We start from the raw sequence: 19,367 nt of genomic DNA on the forward strand, positions 1-19,367 counted from the left end.
TCATGGTATTACAGATAATATAGAATCATGATATTTCAACTTATATAGAATCATAGTTATTTTAGTTATACAGAATCATGGTAAAATAGTAATATATACAGACATAGTATTAAGTATGAGATCCTTGATGGACCAGAATAGATTACAGAGTACGGTACTGTAGCTAATACAGTATAAATAGTGTAACCACACATTTCAGATAGAGTATGGAATGACAATCGATTGAGCATCAGAGGAGAGATGAAGAGCTATCTGGCGGTCAGGACCAGGTTGAGTAGGCCAATCGTACTATAGAGGTTTACAATTTGACTTAACCTGGTAGGCCAGCCATGGTTAAGTCCAGCCCACGAGCCGCACAACCTCAACATGCGGGGTTAATTCATGCATACAGTTATCCATCCAGGGAAGTTTTCACAGTTATATATATCAATGTAAATTTGTAAAAATAAAATAAAATAGGAACTATGTATTATAGTTAAAAGTATGATCAAATCGAAAGTTTATATTTTAAATGACAGAGGTGTGAATTGAGATTTGTATTTATATTCAATTATGATCTCAGCTACAATTTATTTAATAGTTATGTTATTTATGTAAAACTCATTTCCCACACACTGGTGATAACATATTTCGTCTTACTAAGAGGTGTCTCACCCCAGAAATACAAACTTTTCAGGAAACCCAGATAGACGAGTGGAGTGAGCTTCGAGATAGGAGGCTGATTGTGCTACCCTAGCTGAAGGGTAAGTAGTTGAGTTGAGAATAGGATGGATTTTGTGTAATCCCAAGGATATTATGGTCCTTTTGGGGATGTATATGTGTAGATATGGCCATAGTAGAACTCTTGTATTGTTTATAAGGTTGAGTAAATCATGGTTCCACTGCATAGTTGATATGTATGTATGAACAGGAATATCCCCAGTTTCCCTTTGGGTATCCCCAGTTTCCCTTTGGGTCTCATGATGATGATGATGATGATCATAATAATAATAATAATAATAATAATAATAATAATAATAATAATAATAATAATAATATTTGGGCGTTACACCGAACATATCTTACTTTCACGTATTTGGGTGTAAATGCTTCGTATTGAATGAAAAAGAGGACTTAGGCAAATTTGATGCAAAATCAGACAAAGGAATTTTCTTAGGATATGCATTGAATAGTAAAGCCTTTAGAGTCTACAACAAGAGGACCCTTTCTATCATAGAATCAGTCCATGTAGCTTTTGATGAGGCAAATTCATTCTCTAAAACATCTGATATTGAAGAAGCTGAAATTAAACAAGGACTAGAAGACTTAAAAATATAAGTAAAAAATGAGAGTAAAGAATCAAGCTCATCTCTAGATGCTTGCCCACTAGATCAATACGAATTACCTAAAGAATGGAAATGCGTAAGGAATCACCCAAAGGATCAAATTATCGGTGAATCTTCATGAGGAGTATCCACTAGGTCTTCATTGAAGAATGTATGCAATCATTGTGCATTCCTATCTTAGGAGGAACCTAAGAACATAGCTAAAGCATTAAATGATAACTTATGGATAGTAGCTATGCAAGAAGAGTTAAATAAATTTGAAAGAAATAGAGTTTGAAAGCTAGTTCCTAAACCCACTAATCACTCAGTAATAGATACTAAATGGGTGTTTAGGAATAAGAAGGATGAGAACGGCACAATAGTACCCAACAAAGCTAGATTGGTAGCTTAAGGTTATAATCAAGAAGAAAAAATAGATTACGATGAGACCTTTGCTCCCGTAGCAAGAATGGAAGCAATTAGAATGCTACTAGCCTATGCATCTTACAAAGACTTTAAATTGTATCAAATGGATGTGAAAAGTGCATTCTTAAATGGATATATAAATGAAGACGTATATGTAGCACCACCTCCAGGATTTGAGGATTTTCATTACCTTGATCATGTGTTCAAATTAACAAAAGCCGTATATGGACTAAAACAAGTTCCTAGAGCTTGGTATAAGTGACTAAGTGGCTTTTTGTTGAAAAATGGTTTCTCTAGAGGAAAAAGGGATAGCACGCTGTTTATTCAATCTAAAGACAAAGATATGCTTATCATTCAAATATATGTGGATGATATAATATTTGGTGCTACAAATGAAAATTTATGCAAAGACTTTGCGAAATGCATCCAAGATGAGTTTGAGATGAGTATGATGGGCGAGCTAACATGCTTCCTTAGTCTTCAGATCAAGCAAAGCCAAAACTGAGACTTTAATAAATCAATCAAAATATATAAGATATTTACTTAAGAAGTTTGATATAGAAGGTGAAAAGCCATTGGGGACTCCAATGAGCACTTCTATAAGCCTTGGAAAAGATGAGCAAGGAAAACCAATAGATATGAAATACTATCGATGCATGATTGGAAGTCTGCTTTATTTGACAACTAGTAGACCAGACATTATGTTCAGTGTCTACATGTGTGCCCATTTTCAAGTGGTCCCTAAAGAATCTTACCAAATAGCCATCAAGAAAACATTAAGCTACTTGATAGGTACTATTGGATTAGGTCTATGGTATCCTAAAGATATAGGCTTCGAGATGATCAACTATTCAGATGCGGATTATGCAAGTGCAAAATTGATCAAAAAAGTACTAGTGGTACTTGCTACTTTCTAGGAAGATCTCTTGTGTCTTGGCTCTCCAAGAAACAAAATTCCACGGCACTATCTATTGCGAAAGTAGAGTACGTGGCAGCGGGTAGCTGTTGTGCACAAACTCTTTGCATGAAACAACAATTAAAGGATTTCAATTTGGTATATTTGGTTGTACCCATAAAATATGATAATACCAATGCCATAAATATTTCCAAAAAATCTCATCTCTCATTCAAAAACCGAGCATATTGATATTAGACATAACTTTTTGAGAGATCATGTGCAAAAATAGGATATCATACTTGAGTTTGTAAATACAAATGATCAATGGGCTAACATTTTTGCAAAACCTCTTTCAGAGGATAGATTCATCTCTATAAGACGTGAACTAGGTTTATTGCATAGTAGAGAAGTAGTTAGAAAAGGAAAATTGGATGAGTGTTTAAGTTAGTATGTAGGTCCATAGTACTAAAGGTCAGGCGACTGACTCTCTGAGTCACAGTCGGCTGACTCGCTACTGTTTGGAAAAATTTTGAAGAATTACACTCATCAGGCAACTGACTCATCGAGTACAGTCGATCGACTGACAGAGGTTTAAATAATAACAATGTGTAAAAACCGTAACTTTCTCCCCCTCAGTTTATTGACTCTGCTCCTCTCCTCTCTCCTTTTCATCTACCAATGCTCCCACTTGAAAATTCTCCCAATTAAACTTTGAAATATTCCCTCATACTTCATTCCTAACTGATTTTCAAGGATTTCACCATTTAGTTTTTCCAAAAGTCATGCCAAGAACGAAAACTACAACAAACTGAGGTTCTTCTTCTGGGAAAGATGATAGCAATAACATACAACAATGGCTTATGACTCCCTATGCCAAGCAACTATACCGGAACCATATTCGATCTACTGAACCTTTTTTTGATAAGGTCTTAGATACTACATTATTTCAAGATGACTTTTTGGTCATTTTACCTATGTTCAAAGCTATAGGGTTGGAAAGGTTTATCACTTATCAGGAAAAGGGATTGTATCCAAATTTGGTTAAGCTTTTTTATGCCAATATAATCAAAGGGGACATTGTGACCTCTACCCAAGTCATGGACAAACAATTTGCCATTACTCCACAATCCTTAGCAACTATTTTGAACATCAAACAAGGTGAGTTTGAGTGTCCACCTCTTGGCCAATCATGGATTATGGCTCAAGATTTCTCCCCTTAGGAGTTTCTCCTTTCGGTTATGACTAAACCACCTATTTTGTTTAGTCATCCTCCTTTTTACAATCAACTTAACCTGCAGGCTTAAATCCCACAAAACCTTATCACTTACAATTTCTTACTTGGGATAGGATCACATGACCACATTTCCTATCTGGATTGCTTTGTAATGTGGTGCCTACTTAAGGGAAAAAAGCTTGACTTACCAAGCTTAATTTTGAAATGGATGATTTCTAGAGAAGAAGCTCGTAGAGTAATTCTTCTGTATGGCTGAGTTTTGAACCTTGTTTTTGCACATCTCGGCGTAGCCACTCCATCCACATTGTTCATTAAGCGAACCCATTATGATCTTTTTTCTTCTACTACACTTAAGCAAATGGATTATGAGTAACATGATCGAGGGTGGTTTCCCAAATATGGTTGATGACGACGACAAGCTCCTAAACCTCAGAAACCTATTCAGCAACCACCTCAGCAACGTGCTCCTTTGGTAGATGACACCCCTTCCTAGTTCATTGCTTATCAATAGCAAATCACTGCTCTTTATGGTGACGTTCGTATAGGTTTTAGCTGACTTCAAGCATATTACTCTTCCCTTGATCAAAGGTGTGGACGGATTGAACAACATATGGTCGGTTCATCTTCTTTGAGCGGTAAAGCTCCTATGGAGACTAGCTCTGGAGAGAATGAAGATGATGATGAAAGTGAAGAGGACGATGAAGAAGAAATTGATGGTGCAGATGATGCTTAGATGTTTTCTTAGCTTAAACAATCTTTGGTTGTAATGTTTGAATATGATATTACTCTTTTCTATCCTTCTTATGTTTTTATGCTTTTTCACATGCTATTTTGAGACTTATTGCTTATCTTCTTATGCCCAATGAATGCTAACTTTCTGTTTTCTGCTTATGATGGCTCACTTCATTACACTTTGTATGCTTTTCTTGATATCTTTCTATTTTTGATTGATGTCAAAAGGGGGAAAAGTTTGGGCAGCAAAAATGAGTTTAAATTTGTTCCACTCTAAGCATGAAGGTCATGCAAATACAAAATGAATCTAATAATGATGAAATGATATAATGATATTAGCTTTATTTTATACGTGGCTTAAACTTTACTTCATGAATGAAATTCAAATTTTATTACAAAAGACTTATGTTTCAGTCAGAGGAAGTTAGAGTTACATTTATGATGATATTATGATATATGAATATGAATTATAATTTACTTTACAAATTTGGTGAAGATTATGCTTATTGTAAGGGGGAGCCTTATTAAAGTTTACTCATTTTTGTTCCTTATTTGTCATCATAAAAAAGTGGAAGATTGTTGGCCTAACAAGGCTTAAATCTTATTTTGATGATAACAAATCAAGGATACTCAACATACTTCTTTAAGTATAATTCAGGGCTCAAATGCTTTCATGAGATCAAGATCAAGTATTGGAAGAACTTGAATAAAGTTTGAGTTAAAAGCCACAAGGAATGATGAAGTTGAAATATATTGAAGATGACATTTCAAGTTGGATATAAAGAGCAAGCCAAAGCACGAAGACTTAGTTCTTAAGATAGAGTTATCATATATAAGTCTCATATAAGTATTTCAAAAATTCAATATTGATGTATGAAACTCTTAGGACATATTATTGACTTAGAGACATGCTTTTTAAATCATGGAAAATGTTTTTATAAAGTCTCACTTACCTTTTCCAAGATCAAAGTTAAAGATTTGAAATCAAATTTTGAAAAACATTAAAATTGCAAGCAGGACAGGTGATTGATGAATCTTCATCAGTCGACTAACACTTTTGTTGATGATTTTCTCTAAGCAAATAGAGTCGAGACTTACGACTAACCTATAAAGCCCAATCAATTGATTCTTCACTATGTTTTCAAAATACGCTGAACTTAAAAAGCTTAGGCGATTGACCCTCGGGGCATAGTCGACTAAGGTTCTTGTTTTAACTTTTAAACAACGTTGTGAAAGTTTCCAAAATTGATTTCTTGGGCTCTAAACTTAGAGCAAACTTGGGGAAAACAGTAAGAAACTTTATTTATACTTGATGTTTTCGAAGATTAGGGTAACTCACAAAGCACATACAAGTCAAACATTCTGAGTTATCTTGCTAAATATCTTTCTGAAACTACTATTGTGCTATTGCTAAAATAATCCACGAATTTTTGATCTGTTCTACTGAAATTTTCAAATCTAAATCAGAAACCTGGTGATATTATTCTGAGTTTCATCTTCTATATTGTTTATTGATTGAAGTATACTGAATTTCAATTGTACAAATATGCTCTAACTGAAAGTGTTTCTTGTATGAACAAAGTTATTTCTTGGTTTCTTGTTTGTTTGATGATTCAGGATTGTTAGATCGTTGCCTAACGAGAGGGGATTCTCATTAGAGAGACAAACTCCACCTTTGAGGGAGAGAGGTTGTAACTTCACCTAGTAACAAAGTTGGGAAAAGAAAAATTCTCACATGTTACTTGGGGCAAGGACATATGCCGCTGGCCGAACCTTGTGAAAAATCTAGTCTTCAGCTCTTCTTCCTTTAATCTCTTGACTTTATTGCAAACATATAATCCGCGTGTTTGATTATTTGGTTGTTAAGAATTTGCTGCATATTGGAAGTTTTGCTAAAATACTATTTTTGTTCATATTTGAAATCAAGAAAATATAGTGGTTGATTTGATTGGATAAATTCTGAGTATTGAAATTTGAGAACACAATTGGGACAAACATTGTGTATAAAATACAAAGTATTTAAGATCAAACTTCTGAAAGTCTATCTTAATATTTTTCATTCAAATATACAGTTGATCATACATAACGTTTATCTATAGAAGAATTGATATTAGTAGCGTTGTGATATTATTGGTATTGTGACTGTGATCAAGTTAAATTGAAAAGGGATTGTGTTTATCATCATACTAAATTGTAAAGGGTTATACTTAACCAAAAATTTTATAAAGAAATTTTTGAAAACCCCATTCAACCCCCTTCTTGGGAAGTACACCTTCAATCACATTCATAGTCACCCACTAGAACTAGGGTTCAGTGCATCACTCCAATACTTGAGAAGCTACTGTTGCTACAACATTGACCAGTAGGTTCTGAAATATGGCGGGTAACTAACGTCACGTGTGGCTGGGCGCAAAAGAAATCACTCGTAGCTGCTGCTACTGCTGGTTGCTGCCTGAACAGAGGCGGAAGGAGAAGTGAACCACCGAGTCGGTGAGAGGCAAAAGTATATGCCTCGGAGTTGACAAATGAAGATGGAGGGGGAAGAGTCGCGGTTGAAACAAAACTGAGGACAAAGATGAGAGTATAGAGAAAGAAGATTGATAAGTAAAAGAAAGCAGAGGATCAGCACTGGCCCTTATGTTTCTGGGATTTGGATCTTAAGTGGTTTGTTTGGCATGAAAGCAGCATGAAAAAATCAACACCCTTCTTTGATTTGCCACTGTTTTTTGGAGAGAACGTGCTGACTATAAAACTGGTAACAGTATATCCAAGAAACCAATTATTAACGTGGTTTGCGTATGACATGTAAAGACCATGATGTTGATTATAGAGTTCAATTTTCCTTTGAAGTGCGTCTTATGACCATAGTGCAACCTCTCTCTCTCTCTCTCTCTCACACACACACACACACACTGCTAAATTGAAGTCTCACGTATAAAAAGTATGGCTGATGTTAGTATGTCTGATTTCATTTCAAACTCCACAATCTGGCAACAATTTTTTTGCATTACACTACCAAAAATTAAAAACTAGGAGATTCCAAATTCTTTCCTTTTAGCAAGGCATTTTTTGCTGCAAAAGCTCATCTGGTCCCTTCACATGAAAAACGCAAATACAAAACTCTTCGGCAAACCAAAAGAATTTGAAACTAAATCCCGAGAAGCCAATACAGTTAATATGTCGGTACAAGTTGGGCGTTGGAAACCAACTTATCTTCTCTCCACCTAAATTAAGTTCCTGCAAAATTGTTCAAATATTATTATCACTAAGAAACTCAAAATTCTAGAAAAGGATATTGAACAAAAAACATCAAATATATATATATACAAACCTAAAAAAGATGGGCTGTTGGATTGAGCCAGATTCCAATTCTGTAGAGGCATTTTTTTGTTAATTGATTCTAAGTAACTGCAACTCACCTCCACTCAATTCAAAAAATTTGCTGTTGAGCAAAATCAAGTAGGAAAGAAAAGTGTTCAGTATTCCCTAAATTGAATGACCTAATCACAGCCATATGTCTACGCCTCTATTGGTAATATTTGTCAAGAACATCAGAATGACCCAGAATACCCTCACTCCGAGATACTAATGTAGGTAATAATACTAAATAACCAATAACACTCCCCCCCCCCCCCCCCCCCCCCCCCCCCCCCCCCCAAAAAAAAAAAAAAAACCCAGAAAAAGAAAAAAGTTTTAGTGAACAGATCAGCAAATTGGTCTTCCGACTTCACATGAGTGGTTCCAATGAGCTTCTGCTCAAGTTTCTTCCAGACAGAAATGACAGTGCTTCTATGTACTTTGTTCTTTCATGGAAGACTAGATTAGAAGGTAACATGAATACAAGCCTAATTATCACAAATCAACACAATAGGCCAAGATTGGCAAACCTGGCTCTTCCAACATGTTTTGAAACTAAAGATGTAATCCCAAGAGGGGGTGAATTGGGTATTTTAAAATTACTTAGCGAATGTTCAGTTTATTTTAACCCTTTTAATGTAAACCACCACAACCATAATGTAATATCAATCACAATAACCTAATCAGCAACCGTACCATACCAATCGACAACCCTAGATATATATGTGAATGCTGAAATTACAAATCAAATTTAAATTTCAGTTAATTCAGTATTCAGTCAGTTCAATATCAGAATCTGAATTTCAGCAACAATTAAATAACCTCAAAGATTCAATAATCTGAATAAGATACTTGAGCTGATTTTACTTTAAACAATTACAATAGCTTTTACCTTAGTTAACCAGAGTCAGATTAAGTTTCAGAGCTTGTCTGAATTTTCAGCCAATAATATAAATCATACAACCCTTCAAGGAAACTAATTTGTTAACTTGAAATAAATACAATCAATACTCAGTGTTTCAGCTAATTTCCCAACACAATCAGAACATGCACACAGTTTATAGAGTGCTGAATTTAAGAGATAGGAAAAAAGAGCAAAACACAAGATTTTTTACAAGGTTCAGTCAGCAGTCTATGTCCTTGCCTCAAGCAACTCGCTATGAGGATTTCCTTTACCACTTCATTGAATAGGTGAAGCAACCCTCTCTCCATTCGAAGGTGGAGACCCTCTCTAACAAGAACAGCCTCTCGCTAGGCAATGATTCAACAACCCTGAACTGTCAAAGTTTGCACAACAGCAATATACAATTAGTACAAGAAAATAACTCTCAACTAGAGCAGAATTTGTACAAATTTAAAGCACACTATACTTCAGATAATCAATATAAAATCGAAGCTCACGAAGATATCACAAGTATTCTGATTGTAGGATGTAGATTTTAGAGAATCAAATCAGAATTTAGCTAGGTATTTCAACAAGAACTCACAGCAGCTTTTCAAAAAGAATTTCAAGAGTATAACACGAATTTTGAATTTTATGTGAGTATTGGTTATCCTAAATTGCGAAAAGATAATCTTTATATAGAGTAGAAAAGATAGTTACCGTTTTCCCCAAGTTCGCTCCAAGTTTGGAAACTCAATCAAGTGAATTTAGAAAGAAATCAGCATTTTATGAAAGTTTAAAATATACACTTCAGTCGCCTAAGCTAATTCAAATTAGCACGTCAGAACAAGGCAGTAGCAGTTCAGTCGCCTGACCTTGATGGTTCAGTCGCCTGATCCTGTTCTGTTTCTTTATTAACACTGCAGTAGCATATTAGTCGCCTGATCACCAAGCCACTTAGTGTTTTCAAATTTTAATTTCAAAAGATAAATTGGTAACTTGGAAAACTTATTTTAGACCTCATGAAAATATTTTCCATGTTCTAAAATAGGTCTCTAAGTCCAGAATGAATCCTAAGAGCTTCAACTTCAATATTGAGAACAAAAGTATTTACATGTGACTTAACAAGATAAAAACAACTAAGATCCTAAGTCTTCATGTTGTATAGCTTTCAATAATCATCTGAACTTTGATCAATTCTTCAATATACTTCATGTTCCTCATGATTTGTAGCTTTAAGTTTAAGCTTCAACAAACATCTTCAAGTACAATCACTTGACTTCATAAATCACTAGAGTCCTGAAACTCAACTTAAAAACACATTTAGTAACCTTGATTTGTTATCATCAAAACGAGATTAACCCTTGTTACTAACAATCTCCTCCTTTTTGATGATGACAAATAAGGAGTAAAATGAGAGTCTTGATAAGACTCCCCCTTACATTAAGATTGCCCTTAACAAGTTATTACATGAATATTAACAATTTCAAAGCCATATAACAAAATAACATGCATGACTGTCCCTGAATGTAATATCTCCTTAGATAATATATAATATTCAATACATTCATAAGATAAGCACATTCAGCATGCATAACACATTCAGTATAAACTACTCATCAACATGTATAACATTTACCATAAATATACATTCGACATGAATATAACATGCAAAACACATCAATACTCGAGCACTTTTGCTTTGCTATCACTTATCATTTCTCTAACATGACCCTATATCATTTTGCCACACTTCTCCCCCTTTTGACATCAACAAAAAGGATTAATGCAGAGAAGTAACATGCAAATCATCATAGGACCAAAAATCAGCATTCAGTTCACAAATACACGGTCCAAAACGCAGCATGCAATTCTCAAGAGAGATCTGGCAAGATGTCCAACAGGATATCCAACAATTAACATGCAAAGAATATTTAAGAAAAACCATAGTCAGCATGTATTACTACATATCCAAAATAAAACAGCAAGAAGTAGCAAGAAAGAAGATCTAAAATCAGCATTCATTACAGAATATCCAAAATAACAAAAGAAAATGATAAGAAATCTAAGCAACCAAGAGAAATATCAAGTATGAAAATATTACAACCCATTAGTTTGTAATAAAATAAATTAAAAAAAATGACATCTAGTCTGTACCATCTTCATTATCACCATCTGATTCAGTACCCTCCTCCTTATCATCATCAGCATCATCATCATCACCTCCCGAGCTTGTTTCCATGGGAGCCTTCCCTCTTGAAGAAGAAGGACCACCCTTATAGCGCTCAAGGCGTCCGAGCCTCTGATCAAAGGAAGTGAAGCTGGACTAAAGTGCGCCAAAATTTGTATTCATTTCTCCCTAAAATGCACTCAACTGTGAGTCCATATGCTGACGATAGTCTACAAACCATGAAGGAGCATCAAGTGCTGGTGGTGCATCCTGTTGTGGTTTTGGAGCCTATTGCTGATCAGCCTAGAATCCCACATCATCTCTACGTGCCCTACCAGGTTTAGGAATCCATCTGAGGTCCTGATACTTTTCATATCCCATTTGCTTAATAGTAGTGGATGAAAATTAGTCATAATGGGTTCGTTTGACGAACAATGTGGATGAGGTAGTGATTCCTAGATGTTCAAAGATTAAGGTTAAAATTCCTCCATAAGGAAGAATTACCCTTCTTGCTTCTTCTCTTGATATCATCCATCTTAGAATTAGATTGGGCAGATCAAGGTGTTTCCCCTTATACAAACACACATTACGAAACAATTCAAATAGGATAGATGGTCATGTGACCCTAGCCTAAGTAAAATATTGTACGTAATGAGGTTATGTATTATTCTAGCTTCTAGATTTAACTGCCGGTATAGCGGAGGGTGACCAAAATAAACAGGTGCTTCGGCCATTATTAGTGGTAAGAATTCCTCAAGATTAAAGCCTTGAGCCATAATCCAAGATTGTCCAAGTTTTGGACATTCAAACTCGTCTTCTTGGATTCTAAATCTAATGGCTAGTGTTTGAGAAGTTAAAGCAAATGCCTTATTCATGACCGTTGTGGAATACACATTATCACCCTTTACCATGTTTGCATAGAATAGCCTAAGTAAGTTAGGATATACACCCCTAGCTTGACACGTAATAAATCTTTCCCAACCCAAAGCATTAAACATTGGCAAGATATTGAGAAAATCCTTTCTTATAAAAGAAACATCCAAAATCTTACCGAGAATAGGTTCGGTAGATCTAATGTGTTCGCGATACATTCTTCTTGCTTGGGGAGTGACCAACCACTTTTCAATATCTTGAGTATCATCCTTCCTAGAAGTGGAGCTTCTGTTTGCACTTTGCTTGGTCTTTGGCATGATTTTTGAGAAAGTGTTTGGTAGAATTTTCTAAAATGAGAGTAGGAAGAAAGATGTGAAGGTTTTGTGAAGATTAATCGGTGAAATCTTCGTGGGAGAGCACTTGGAAATGAAGGAATGGACTTTAGAAGAGGAGAGAATGACGGAAAGTAAACTGAGGTTCGAAAAAATTAGGGCTTTTACAAACATAAAGTATTTATATCTCCGCGGGTTAGTTGCCTGACCTAATACTGTCAATCGCCTGACTTGTATGTGCATTAAAATCTCACAGGTCAGTAGTGAGTCAGTTGACTAAGCTCAAAGAGTCAGTCGCTTGATGGGCCTGAACTTGAAATATTCGTAAGTCAGTATTAGTCTAGTCGACTAAGAGCTAAATGTCAGTTGCTTATCCTTCAATAATCTTGACTTGCTCTTTTGACTCAACCACTCATTCTTATGAACTTCTCCTTCTCAAACCACCTCTCTATAGTGCAATAAACCTGATTCTCATTGTATTGAGATGAACCTATACTCTGAAAAAGGTTTTGCGAAAATATCTGCCCATTGTATATCTGTGTTTACGAATTCAAGAATAATATCTTCCTTTTGCATATGATCTCTAAGAAAAGGATGTCTTGTGTCAATATGTTTGGTCCTAGAGTGAGATATTGGATTTTTGGAAATATTAATGGCGCTGGTATTATCACATTTAATTGGTACAGCTAGATATTCCAAATTAAAGTCCTTAAGTTGTTTCATATACAACGTTTGTGCAGAACAACTACCTACTACTACGTATTCAGCCTCAGCAATGGATAATGCCATGGAATTCTGTTTATTGGAAAACCAAGATACTAGAGATCGTCCTAAGAAGTGGCAAGTACCACTTGTACTTTTTTGGTCTATTTTACATCCGACATAATCTGCATCTAAATAGATGATTATCTCAAAAGTTGTATCTTTAGGATACCATAGTCTTAAGTCTATAGTACCTATCAAATACCTTAAGATTCTTTTAATGCCAATATGGTGAGATTCTTTAGGTGCCGCTTGAAATCGAGCACACATGCAGACATTGAACATAATATCAAGTCTACTAGCCATCAAATAAAGCAGGCTACCTATCATGCCATGGTAGTATTTGATTGTTCATCTTTGTAGAGACTAATAGAGGTGCTCATTGGTGTTCCCAATGGTTTGCCATTTTTATATCAAACTTCTTGAGTAGGTCCTTTATGTACTTTGATTGATAAATGTTAAAGCTTTAGCTTGTTTGATTGAAGACCAAGGAAATACATCAACTCGCCCATCATGCTCATTTCAAACTCATCTTGCATTGTGAATTCCTTGCATAATTCCTCATTTGTAGCACCAAAGATAATGTCATCAACATAGATTTGTATGATGAGCATATCATTTTTCTTAGACTTTATAAACAGGGCACTATCCATTTTTCCTTTAGTGAAGTCATTTTCTAACAAGAAGCCACTCAATCGTTCGTACCAAGCTCTAGGAGCTTGTTTTAATCCATATAGGACTTTTGTTAGTCTAAACACATGATCAGGAAAATGAAAGTCCTCAAAACCAGGGGGTTGTGCTACATATACTTCTTCATTTATGTATCCATTCAAAAATGCACTTTTCACATCCATTTGGTAGAGTTTGAAGTTCTTGTGAGATGCATAGGCTAGTAGCATTCTAATTGCTTCCATTATAGCTACAGGAGCAAAGGTCTCATCATAATCTACACCTTATTCTTGATTGTAAGCTTGTGCTACTAGTCTAGCCTTGTTGCAGACTACAATTGTGTTCTCATCCTTTTTATTCCTAAAAACCCATTTGGTGCCAATTATCGAATGATCAGCAGGTCTAGGAACTAACTTCCAAACTTTATATCTTTCAAATTGATTTAGTTCCTTTTGCATGGCTACTATCCATGAATCATCATTGATTGTTCCATTTATGTTCTTAGGTTTCTCTTGAGATAGGAACGCACAATTATTGCATAGATTCTTCAATGAAGATCTAGTGGACACCCCTCATGATGGTCCACCTATTATTTGGTCCTTAGGGTGATTCTCTACGAACTTCCATTCCAACGACTCCATTTTGTTGAGGTGTACGTGGAGCTGAAAAGTTGTGAGAAATTTCATTTCATCACAGAAGTTTTCAACATCTTTATTCTTAAATTCTCCACCTCTATTACTTCTAATGTGTAGAACGTCATACTCTTTTTCATCTTGAAGTTTCTTACACAAGGTGGTTAGCATTTTACACACTTCATCTTTGAAGGATAAGAATAATACCCAGGTAAGCTTGGAGTAGTCATCAACAATGACAAAATCATATTACTTTCCTCCTAGACTTTGTGTTTTAGTAGGTCCGAACAAGTCAAGATGAATTAGTTTTAGTGGCCTACTAGTGGAGATGTGTTTCTTCTTCTTAAAACTTGTCTTGGTTTGCTTCCCAAGTTGGCAAGCATCACACACCTTGTCTTTTATGAACTTTGTGTTAGGTAACCCCTTGACTAAGTTCTTTTTAGCTAATTTGGACAACAGGTCCATGCTAGCGTGTCCTAATCTTTTATGAAAATAGCCAACTAACTTCATTTAAAGCTGTGAAGCATTTAACTTCTTGAGAGACCAGGTTTTCAAAGTTTATGCAATACACATTTTCGACCCGATTTGCAATAAACACTGTTTCATTCTTTTCAGTATGTTCAACTATGCATTTATCCTTTTTAAATGTATATCAAAACCCTTGTCACTTAGTTGACTAATGTTAAATAGATTATGCTTTAACCCTTCTATCAATAAAACATTATCAATTACCAAGGAGGGTTCCTTAACGACTTAGTTGATGCCGATAATTCTACCTTTAACATTATCTCCGAAAGTGACATGTCCACCATCCTTAAGTGTCAAAGAGGTGACCTTGGACTTTTCTCTGATCATATGCCTTGAGCATCCACTATCCAAGTAGCATTTGTCTTTTGATGGGGTGGACCTAAAACATACCTACAAAAAGGGATTTAAGATGTTACTTTTGGTACCCAAATCTTCTTAAATCTTTCTGAGTTTGTTTTAGTTTCATTTTTAACTCTCCATACCTTTTTGGTTTTAACATTATTTCTCTTGAATGGACATTCAAATTTTATGTGTCTCTTCTCCTTACATAAGAAACACGTAATGTGTTCATATGCATTGGTTGAAGATGTGCTTACATAATTTTTTGAAGCTTTTACAAAGTACTGCATGTAAAGGTTCTTTTTCTTCTTGTTTTCAACTCCATTAAATCCTATGCCTTCCTTATCCAAATACATTCTTTGTGATCCAACTAGTTTCTCAAAGTTCTCCTCTCCTCTAGTAAAATTGTAAATAATTTTAGTTTGATCTTCCATTTTAATCTCAAGATGAAATATTTCTGAATCTTTTATTCCTTTATAGTTAGTTTGTAGTTTTACTAGTTCTTTAGCCATATGGTTTATTTTACTTTCAAGTTCATCAATAGCCGGGTCTTTTTCTTTTTCAGCCGATTTTGATGACTCTAATTGGTTCATTAACATTTCATTTTGTCCTTTTAGTGTGATGTTTCTCTTGGACACTTTTATGAACCTCTTATGTACTAAGAATAATTCAGCTTGAATTTCATTATACAAAGACATGCTCTCACATGAGTCATTACAAGATTCATCACTTGATTCTATAGGTGAGTTTGAATAAGAGTTTACCTCGTCATCTCTTGCCATGAAGCACAGGTTGGCTATTTCTTGATCACTTGAATCACTTGTTGAGCTACTTGAGCTAGAGTCATCCTAAGTCGTTGCTTTCATTGCTTTCTTTTTCTTCTTCTTAACATCTTTCTTAAGCTGTGGACAATCAGACTTTATATGTCCTACCTTTTTACAGTTATAACAAGTCGGGGGTTCAGCCTTTGTTTCTTTCTTGCTTGATTCACCTTTGTCGGTTTTAGTTCCTCTAAATTTTCTAGCAAATTTTTTTTTTTTCTTTTTGAAGAATTTGTCTAAACATTTAGTGAATAGGGCTTAATCATCATCGTTTAACTCATTATCTTCTTCCTCACTTGAACTTTCCTTTGAAACTTTAAGAGCTATTGATTTCTTTTATTTAACTTCAATAGTTCTTTCGTTTATTGTCATTTCATACGTGTGAAGCGATCCTATGAGTTCATCTAGGGAAGTATTCTTCAAGTTTCTGCCTTCAGTTATCACAGTGGCCTTAGGTCCCCAAATGGGAGGAAGTCTTCTAAGGATTTTCCTAATCATCTCGTGTTTAGAATAGTTTTTTCCTATTGCATTAAGAGAGTTAATTATATGGGTGAACCTAGTATACATACTAGTAATGGACTCCTCAAGGTTCATCCTAAAAGCCTCATACTTGCTAGTGAGCATGTCAATCCTACTATCCCTAATATCTACACTTGTCTCATAGGTGGCTTCTAACTTGTCCCAAATTTCCTTAGCAGATTTGCATCCTATAATCCTATTGAACTCATTAGCATCTAGTGCACAATATAATGCATTCATTGCACTAGAGTTAATTTGCAGCCGTTTCATGTTAGTTTCATTTAGTTCAATTTCATCCTTGGGAACTACTTTGCTATCTGTAGTCTTGGAAGGCACAAAATCGCCTTCGGTAACTACTTTCCAGACTTTCTAGTCCATGGTTTGCAAAAATATCCTCATGCATTGTTTCCAGAAAGTGTAGTTAACACCACGAAAGATAGGAGGTCTAGACAAAGAGATTTTGGTGTAGCTACTTGTTAGGATTTACTACAACTAGGGCTCTGATACCAATTGAAACTAAAGATGTAATTCCAAGAGGGGGGTGAATTGGATATTTAAAAATTACTTAGCGGAATTTCAATTTATTTTAACTCTTTTAATGTAAACCACCACAACCACACTCTAATATCAATCACAATAATCTAATCAGTGACCGTACTATACCAATCAACAATCCTAGATATACATGTGAATGCTGAAAATACAAATCAAATTTAAATTTCAGTTAATTCAGTATTCGGACAGTTCAATATCAGAATATGAATTTCAGCAACAATTAAATAACCGCAAAGATTCAATAATTTGAATAACATACTTGAGCTGATTTTACTTTAAACAATAACAATAGCTTTTACCTTATTTAACCACAGTCAGATTTAAGTCTCAGAGCTTGTCTGAATTTTCAGCCAATAATATAAATCATACAACCCTTCAAGGGAAATCAATTTGTTAACTTGAAATAAGTACAATCAATACTCAGTGTTTCAGCAAATTTCCCAACACAATCAGAACATACACAGAGTTTATAAAGTGCTGAATTCAAGAGATAGGGAAAAAGAGCAAAACACAAGGTTTTTTACAAGGTTCAGCCAGCAGCCTGCGTCCTTGCCTCAAGCAACTCGCTATAAGGACTTCCTTTACCACTTCGTCGAACAAGAAGCAACCATCTCTCCATTCGAAGGTGGAAACCCCTCTCTAACGGAAACACCCTCTCACTAGGCAACGATTCAACAACCCTGAACTGTCAAGTTTGCACAACAACAGTATACATTTCGTACAAGAAACTAACTCTAATCTAGAGCATAATTTGTACAAATTTAAAGCACACTATACTTCGGATAATCAATATAAAATCGAGGATCACGAAGATATCACAAGTATTCTGATTGTAGGATGTAGATTTCAGAGAATCAAATCAGAATTTCGCTAGGTATTTCAGCAAGAACTCACAGCAGCTTTTCAGAAAGAATTTCAAGAGTATAACACAAATTTTTGAATTGTATGTGAGTATTGGTTACCCTAAATTGCGAAAAGATAATCTTTATATAGAGTAGAAAAATTAGTTACCGTTTTCCCCAAATTTGCTCCAAGTTTGGAAACTCAACCAAGTGAATTTAGAAAGAAATCAGCGCTTTAGGAAAGTTTAAAACATACGCTTCAGCTGTCTGAACTAAGAGATTAGTCGCCTGAGCTAATTCAAATTAGCGCATCAGAACAGGCAGTAGCAGTTCAGTCGCCTGACCCTGTTTTGTTTCTTTATTAACACAGCAGTAGCATATTAGTTGCCTGATGGATAATCATCAGTCACCTGACCACTAAGCCACTTAATGTTTTTCAAATTTTAATTCCAAAACTTAAATTGGTAACTTGGAAAACTTATTTTCGACCTTATGAAAATATTTTCCATGTTCTAAAACAGGTCTCTAAGTCCAGAATGAATCCTAAGAGCTTCAACTTCAATATTGAGAATAGAAGTACTCACATGAGACTTAACAAGATAAAAACAACTAAGATCCTAAGTCTTCATGTTGTATAGCTTTCAATAATCATCTGAGCTTTGATCAATTCTTCAATATACTTCATGTTCCACATGACTTGTAGCTTTAAGTCTAAATTTCAACAAACATCTTCAAGTACAATCACTTGACTTCATAAATCACTTGAGTCCTGAAACTTAACTTAAAAACACATTTAGTAACCTTGATTTGTTATCATCAAAATGAGATTATGCCTTGTTAGGCCAGCATGTTTTTCAGCCCAACCAATTCACATGTTGTGTAAGCCATTGCCCTACTATATTCAGGTTCAGCACTCGAATGGGCCACTATACTTTGTATTTTCATTTTCAAAACTTGGTTACCACCAATAAACACACAATAACTAGTTGTGGATCTCTAGTCTTATTAGGATATACATAATCTTGAATATGAGTGTGACCCTAATCTTAATACAAGAGGTCTCTTCCTCGTGTACGTTTGAGATATCACATTCGTATACAATTAGCAAAATCCTACTTGCAATATGACATAAAATAAGCAATGATCTACTGTTCATCGTTGAAGGCCAAACTCAAGCACAATAGCACTAAACTTACCAAACCATGCTCTAAAAGATTGTTCAAAATCACATAATGATTTTTTTAGACAACACACCAATGTTAGAGTACCCCTTGAGCAACAAATCCAAGTGGCTGCTCCATATATACCTCCTTTTGAAGAGCACCAAAGAGGAAGGCATTCTTCACATCTAAGTAATGCGGAGGCCAATGATAGGTGGGGGCAATGGCGATGAACAAATGAATCAAGACAAGTTTGCTAACCAATGAGAATGTGTCAAAATAATCCAAACCGTATGTCGCACCAACCCAGAGGGCTACCTTCTACATGAGG

The 19,367-nt window shown here is 35.1% G+C and overlaps 1 protein-coding gene across 10 annotated transcripts in view; it reads right to left on the reverse strand.

Moving 5' to 3' along the window:
- Positions 1-7,527: 7,527 nt before the first annotated feature.
- LOC131166188 (uncharacterized) overlaps positions 7,528-19,367 on the reverse strand; it is a 48,166-nt gene continuing 36,326 nt past the window's right edge. For 3 of the 10 annotated variants that reach the window (XR_009139767.1, XR_009139765.1, XM_058124521.1), the window contains one exon: positions 7,528-7,831. The gene's annotated coding sequence lies outside the window, so the exon portion shown is untranslated. Of the gene's footprint in view, positions 7,832-8,902; positions 17,720-19,367 lie in introns of those variants that run through there. The other 7 variants (XR_009139766.1, XR_009139763.1, XM_058124522.1 and 4 more) reach the window with 4 other exon arrangements.

The sequence above is a fragment of the Malania oleifera genome, chromosome 10 (assembly GCF_029873635.1).
Source record: "Malania oleifera isolate guangnan ecotype guangnan chromosome 10, ASM2987363v1, whole genome shotgun sequence".
Lineage (NCBI taxonomy): Eukaryota > Viridiplantae > Streptophyta > Magnoliopsida > Santalales > Ximeniaceae > Malania > Malania oleifera.